The sequence below is a fragment of the Acanthochromis polyacanthus genome, chromosome 10, assembly GCF_021347895.1.
Source record: "Acanthochromis polyacanthus isolate Apoly-LR-REF ecotype Palm Island chromosome 10, KAUST_Apoly_ChrSc, whole genome shotgun sequence".
Classification (NCBI taxonomy): domain Eukaryota; kingdom Metazoa; phylum Chordata; class Actinopteri; family Pomacentridae; genus Acanthochromis; species Acanthochromis polyacanthus.
This window is the reverse complement of record NC_067122.1, coordinates 3784754-3792760: the sequence shown is the minus strand read 5'-3', so window position 1 is coordinate 3792760 and position 8007 is coordinate 3784754. Positions and strand designations below refer to the sequence as shown.

The 8007-nt window shown below is 35.6% G+C and overlaps 1 long non-coding RNA gene across 1 annotated transcript; it reads right to left on the bottom strand.

Moving 5' to 3' along the window:
- Positions 1 to 2308: 2308 nt before the first annotated feature.
- On the bottom strand, positions 2309 to 3362 carry LOC127535868 (uncharacterized). Its single transcript, XR_007944751.1, has 2 exons — positions 2849 to 3362; positions 2309 to 2738 (listed from the first exon to the last, which is right to left on the bottom strand). It is a non-coding gene; the product is annotated as an uncharacterized LOC127535868 (long non-coding RNA).
- Positions 3363 to 8007: the final 4645 nt, after the last annotated feature.

The window sequence follows — 8007 nt, the reverse complement described above, 5'->3', positions numbered from 1 at the left end:
AAGAACACTGTCCCTACGGTGAAACATGGAGGAGGCTCAGTAATGTTTTGGGGCTGCTTCGCTGCATCTGGCACAGGGTGTCTTGAAAGTGTGCAAGGTACGATGAAATCTGAAGACTATCAAGGCATTCTGGAGAGAAATGTGCTGCCTAGTGTCAGAAAGCTTGGTCTCAGTCGCAGGTCATGGGTCTTCCAACAGGACAACCATCCAAAACACACAGCCAAAAACACCCAAGAATGGCTGAGAGAAAAGCGTTGGACTATTCTAAAGTGGTCTTCTATGAGCCCAGATCTGAATCCCATTGAACATATGTGGAAGGAGCTGAAACATGCCATTTGGAGAAGACACCCATCAAACCTGAGACAACTGGAGCTGTTTGCTCATGAGGAGTGGGCCAAAATACCTGTAGACAGCTGCAGAACGCTCATTGACAAATACAGAAATCGTTTAATTGCAGTGATTGCCTCAAAAGGTTGTGCAACAAAATATTAAGTTATGGGTACCATCATTTTTGTCCAGGCCTGTTTCATTGGTTTGTTTTTTTAAATAATTATGTTAATCAACAATTCAAAAGTGATGGCTGATTTTGATTATTTAATTTTCAATAAATTTTTATTTATTGTTACTTTTGTGAGTTTCAAGTGATTTCAGTGAGAATTGTGGGTTTTTCCTTCTTTAACTGAGGGGTACCAACAATTTTGTCCACGTGTGTATTTTATTATCATCTGGAGAAATTGATTTTGCAAGGTTTGGGCCGACATTCACAAAAAAATAATTAAATTCATGTGCCATTTTTTCTACACGAATTTCCACATTTTGTTCATTTAGTAAATAAGACGGTTGACAAATAGTCATTTTGCTACCTATAACATCTCTCAAAACATTCCATGTACCTTTAATGTTATTTTTGTTTTGCAATAGCAAAATTGTATAATAATCTTTTTTGCTTGTCTAATTATGCTAGTCAGCTTATTTTTATATGCTTTATAACGTTTCTCTGAATTTACTGTTCGATACTTTATAAAGTGCTGATAAAGCTTATTTTTTTCTTACAAGATTTCAATATCCCCTTTGTTATCCATGGCTTATTATTACTTCTAATTGTTTCTTCCACTGTCTTTATTGGGCAGTTTTTATTATATAACCACAGAAATGTTTGTAAAAAATCCTCATAGGCCTTGTTTACATTGTTTGCATCATAAACACTGTTCCAGTCTTCCCTCATTAAATCTTCCTTAAATTTATTTACCCTTTCCTCATTTCGCATTCTAAGCATTCTTTTATATTTTTCTTTGTTTATTTGTACTTCACAGTCAAGAGTAAGAAATACAGGTAAATGATCACTTGTATCACTTATCAAAAGACCACTTTTAACAATGTTCAAAGGCAAATTTACAAAAATATTATCAATTAATGTAGCAGAAAAAGAGGTTATTCGACTAGGCTTAGTAATAGTTGGGCGAAGCCCTTTACTGTACATTACATCCAAAAAATCAGAACTATTGGTACCTGACACCTTTAAGAGGTCTAAATTAAAATCCCCACATATTACAGAGATTTTATTGTCATTCATTCAATCTAGTAACTGATCCAACTTTTCTATGAACAGGGTTTTCTTGACCCAGAGCGTCTATATATACAGGAGACAACAATATTTTTTGTTTCTTCATTTCAATCTCAATACTTAAACATTCCATTGAATCTTCAATTACTGTAGTCATGTACTCAATTATTTTACATTTCAAATCGCTTCGAATAAACAAAGCAACCCCTCCTGCCTTACAAATTCGATCAACATGAAACAACTCATAACCATCAATGTAAAAATTGAATATATAAAATCCATCATGTTATTTAAAGTCTGGATAATGATTTTACACAAACCAAACATATTCAGAGGTTAAACTCTGCAAAAGGACAACAGAGAGAGAAGAAAAAAGGCAAGAAACCGACGATAAAGTGACACGAAATAGCACAAATTCTAGTAAATGATATGAAACAGGACTGTATTCCTGCCTGTAATTAATCTACATGTTCTGCCTGATTCAACTGCAAACAGTATTTTTGGTCAAATTATTCAGTTAAGTTTCGCAAAGACAAAAATAAAGCAGAAAGAATGACCGCAACATGACAACGAATAATCACAAAAGCACTCAGACTGACTGTAAAGTGACCCAGAAATGACACCAAGTGACACAAAAACATAGAAAATTATCACAAAATGACCCAATCACAAAACAATACCAAACAAATGACTACAAGGTAACACTAAATGAAGCCAGGTTAAAGCAGACACCAATACTTCAAATTAAATTTGTGGGGAGTTCTTTGTTTCCCAATTTATTTTACATATAATACAAATTACCCAATGAAATGTGGTTCACAAAACCTGTGGCACAATAATATAAGAACCGGTACCAGAAACAGTACTAGAACCATACAAAAATAGAAACCTACAAGAAACATACAGCTGTGGCACCTCGCGGATAAATAAAACACACAGTTACCACATTGCCCTGTATAAGCTCCTGTGCTCAACACATGCTGCAGTAACAAAAAAGCAGTTACAAATATCTCATCATTAACCGACACAAAAAACACAATGCATATAAAAATACAGTCATATTTCATGGAACTAAGAACATAAAATGATACACCGGAAGTCTCCTCCCTAGCATACGGACCATTAGCACCCGCAGCACATGTGTAGTGTTTTCATTCTCTCCCCATCGGTACTCCTGCGCACAGTAAACAGACATGGAGTAAATTTTCAATGCAAATAACAAACAATTTACCACTCTGTCACTATATTTCACATTTCAGTCTTTCAAAACACGGTATTATTTACATTTTCTTCCTGTCCCGATCCACGACTGTCTCTGTTGCCACAACTTCCGGTCACAATACGCCCCCTGCTGTCCAAACCGAAAATCAGCAGAAGAGCCACAAACAGGGATTTCAGTGGAGTTCAGTTAATTTAAACGTCTCTGTTTACCACCTGGTTACATAAATGACCGCAAAATAAGGCAAAATTACTAAATTACCACAAAACAACCACATAACAATGAAATGACCACAAAATTTTTCACAAAACAACACAAGAATTATCGTAAAAGAACAAAAATGACAACTGATGTCAGAAAAAGACAACAAAGAGGGAAGAAAATAGTTCCGAAGTCACCACAAGGAGGCAAGAAATAAGAACAAATGATAGAAAATCTGAGAAAATGACAAGAAAGAGACGCAGACTGAAATTACAACAATACAACACAAAATGACCACAAAATATTAAAACACAACGCAGAATTACCACAAAACGACACATAATAACCACGAACTACACCAAATTTCTGCAAAACAACACAAAATAATCTTAATGGAACAGAAATGTTCACTGATTATAAAAAAGAAAACAAAGAAAAAGGACAAAATGCCCAAAGCGAGCATAAAGTGACACAAAATAATACAAATTACATCAAATGACACAAAATCACACAAATTGACCATAAAGAGATGCAGAATGACAGCAAAACTACACAAAATGAAAACAAAAATAAACAAAAAATACTAAATAGCCTCAAAACAATATAACAAAACCAAAAGATAGCACAAAGTTATGCAAAATTACAACAATATTACCACACACACACACTGAGAGAAGACCTGCTTTGATGAGCAGCTGAAGTGAAAATCTTGAATAGTTTGTGTCATTTAAACCACTGAACGTGGCATAAAGTTGTAATTAAAGCAGACATGTTTAATAATCTGATAATAAAAGCAGCTCTCGGATGAATGAAAGCCATTTGAATGAGTAACTGTTGCATGGTGTGATCCTCAGAGCGGCCACTGGAGGGCGCTGTGCTGTTTGGAATGAGCTGCTTCAGCTTCCTGTCTGATGTTCAACGACTGGAAAGCGATTTAAAAGTTCATTTATCAGCTGCAGACATGAAAACCAATCATCAGACGGTTCTTTAATGAGTTCAATGTTTTCCTGCAGCTGCTCTCCAATGAGTTTAAGTCTTTTAAAGCTCCTTCTGCTGAACTCTGTCTTAGAGTTTTTACACATTTCAGCTCAAAACGGCTCAGAGGACTAAAAGTCTCAGTTTGAAAATGACAACAAGTTTGTCATGAACTTCACATTTCTGACAAACTGGAATAAAAACGACAAACGGCAGAAGAAGGAATGGAAATGAGATTTAACCGAACATGACCAGTGGTTGTTTTGTCTCTTTGTGGTGGTTTTAGATCAATTTGTCGTCATTTAGTGTTTTTTGTGTTCACTTGGCGTCTGTCTTTGGTCGTTTTGTGTGTCTTTGCCATTATTTTGTACTTCTTTTTACATTTTTTGTGGTTTTATGTCTTTCGTGTTTCTATTTTTTGCATTCTTGTCTTTTAGTGTTTACACATCTTTTTGTTTTCTGTCCTTTTGTGGGGTTTTTTTTTTTGCATATTTTGTGGTTTTCTGTGTTTTTGTGTTTCTTTTTGCACTTTTTGTTGGTTGTTTGATGTCTCTTTGTGGTGATTTTGGTCCTTTTTGTGGTAATGTTACTACTTTTTGTGGTAATGTTGCATGTTTTTCTTGGCATATTTGAACCTTTCAAGGTAGTTGTGGCTCTTTTTATCGTAATTTCGGCCGCTTTTGTGGTTATTTTGCTTGTTTTTTGTGCCACATTTTTGTGGTAGTTTTGGTAATGGTAATTTTGGTACTTTTTGTGGTAATATTGGTACTTTTTGTGGTGATGTCTGTGCCTGTTGTGGTGATTTTGCATGTTTTTCTTGGCATATTTGAACCTTTCAAGGTAGTTTTTTGTCTTTTTGTGGTAATTTTTTTCCTTTTTTAGTCATTTTAGTTGCAGTTGTCCAGATCCATTAAAAACAGAATATATTTGGAAAACGATCATCAAAACAACCAAAAAGAGACACAAAACAACCACAAAGAAACAGAAAAGAACCACAAAGAGACACAAAACAACCACAAAGAAACAGAAAACAGCCACAAATAAACACTAAACAACCACAAAGAGACACAAAACAACCACAAAGAAACAAAACAACTGCAAATAACCACTAAACAACCACAAAGAGACACAAACAATCACAAAGAGACACAAAACAACCACAGAGAGAGTGAAATAAAAGACAGCTTGAGCTAGCCGACGTGATCAGACAGCTACCTGTAGATCAGTGACTTTAATCTAAAGACTCTTTCAGTCTGTAATTGGGGGGAAATTCTTGTAAATCAAAGCTGAGATGTGAGCGGGGACTCCCTGGAGCCCCCCTGGCGGACCCCCAGGGGTCTCCGGGCCTCGGTTTGAGCAGCGCCGCCGTCCTCGCCCGGCTGTCAGTCAGCGTCTTGCAGCGCCGCGGGCCTCCAGTCGTCTCCTAAACGGTAATTTATGTGTTGTTGTGGAGGACAAATTGCTGCAGGAGGTGCACCATTAGCTAAACTGCATTTCACAGCGACGTGTTTTCACCTGCAGCCCAGCTATTCCAAAAATGTCAGCACTCACAAAGCACGAGCTGTGGAGGAGGAAGAGCGCCGACTCACAGCAACGTTCTCTGGACGTTCTGTGGAGGTTTGGAGGGAAAGGCATGGAAAACACAAACTTTTAATTTGTAGAAGATAAAATTGTTTGCAATAAATCAGGACAAAAGAATGTTCAGAACAGAAGACGAAAACCAAACGTGTATGAATATACAAAAATTAAACGCAAAATCTACAAAAACATAAAATAGCCACAAAAATATAAAATATCTACAAAATATAAAATAAACAAAAATATAAAATAAACACAGACACATGAAATATTTACGAAAACATGAAATGTCTAGAAAATATGAAATATCCACAAAATTAAAATATCCACAAAAATATAAAATAAACAAGAATACAAAATAAGCACAACAATGTATAAAAAATACAAAATTCTAAAATATCCACAAAAAATAAAATATCTACGAAAAATAAAAAAGCCCCCAGAAATCATTCATTCATTCATTTGTTAAATCATTTATTTGATTGTTCATTCCTTCATTCATTCATTCATTCGTTCATTTGTTCATTCATTCATTTATTGGTTCATTTGTTCATTCTTTCATTCATTCATTCATTCAAATATTCATTCATTCATTCGATCATTCATTCATTATTAATTCATTCATTCATTCATTCATTCATTCATTCATTCATTCATTCATTATTAATTAATTAATTAATTAATTAATTAATTAATTAGTTCGTTCGTTCGTTCGTTCGTTCGTTCGTTCGTTCGTTCGTTCGTTCGTAATTAATTAATTAATTAATTAATTCATTCATTCATTCGTCCTTTCATTCATTCATTCATTCATTCATTCATTCATTATTAATTCAATTATTCATTTATTATTCATTTATTAATTTATTTATTCATAATTCATTCATTCATCATCATTTATTCATCCTTTCATTCATTATTAATTCATTCATTCATCCTTCTTTCATTCATTCTTTCATTCCTTCATGTGAGGAAACAGTCGTGCTGCTGCAGAGTGTTCTCCTTCCTGCCTCATCCTGTTCGGATCTCATTTCTCCAAACTGAACTTCCTGTTTTCTGTGTCCACATAGCAAAGTCGTTCGTCTTTGAACCGCGGGCTTGAAGGTGCGACTCGATTATAAAGTGACGCCTCCAGTGTTCGGTTCAGCGGGAGTCCACGGGTCGCCGATGCGTCTCGACACGACCTCGGTCCGCCGTGAAAATGGCCCCCGAGTCCTGGTGATAAAAAGCTGCACTTCAATCTAAGCGACATGTCCGAGGACGTCTGAGAGTCCAGCAGCATTTCAGAGTTTCTGCTTCCTTCAACGTTCAGATTCTCTATTTCTGTCCCGGATCCATCGCATCGGTCTGAATGTAAGATAAGACAGAAAACAAATACACAAAGATCCAAGAAAGGACACAATATATCTGGAAAACCAGCATCAAAATGACTAAACAGAGACACAAAACGGCCACAAAGAGACACAAAACAACCACAAAGACACAAACAACCACAAAAAGACACAAAAGAACCACAAAGAGACACAAAACAACCACAAAGACACAAACAACCACAAAAAGACACAAAACAACCACAAAGAGACACAAAACAAGAACAGAGAGACAAAAAACAACCACAAAGACACAAACAACCACAAAAAGACACAAAAGAACCACAAAAAGACACAAAACAACCACAAAGACACAAACAACCACAAAAAGACACAAAAGAACCACAAAGAGACACAAAACAAGAACAGAGAGACAAAAAACAGGCACAGAGAGACACAAAACAACCACAAAGAGACACAAAACAACCACAAAGAGACACAAAACAACCACAAACAGACACAAACTGTTTTACAGTCCCTAAAATATACACATTTTCTTTCAAAAACAGTGAATGTCTGTTTAAAACAGTAATTATTGCTGATTTTAATGCTGTGTAAAGTAATATTTGGACATTATTGCCTCCTTTTCTTAAAAGCTTTTAAATGGAAATTGAGAATATTTTGGTGCAGCGTTTCTGCAAAATTTGTCCAAAATGAATCAAATATTCTCCAAACGACTCAGAAATTATCACACAAATGACAAAAACTACGTCGAACTGACTCCAAAGTTACAGTTTGTCATCTAATCTATTAATAAATGTCCCATAAATATAGATTTTATTTTATGTCATTTAATTGTTTTCAACATTTAAACATCTTTTATTCAACATTATAAAGAGAAAGAACACATAATCTCATTAAATCAAACCCTGGAAATGTATTTTAGTCGTGTAAAGTTGCAGTATTATTGTGAGATGTTTTTGTGTTGCAGTGCATGCTGGGAGGTTTCCCTACACACCTGCCTCCGGTTCGACCAATCACAGGACGGCCACTTCAAACATGGCTTAGCTTCTGCTGATCTGTTGATCGATCGGTGGGATCATTGATCTGTCGCTGCGACTCTTTGAAGCTGATAGCAGGAAGTTGATTCCTGAGCTCAGGTG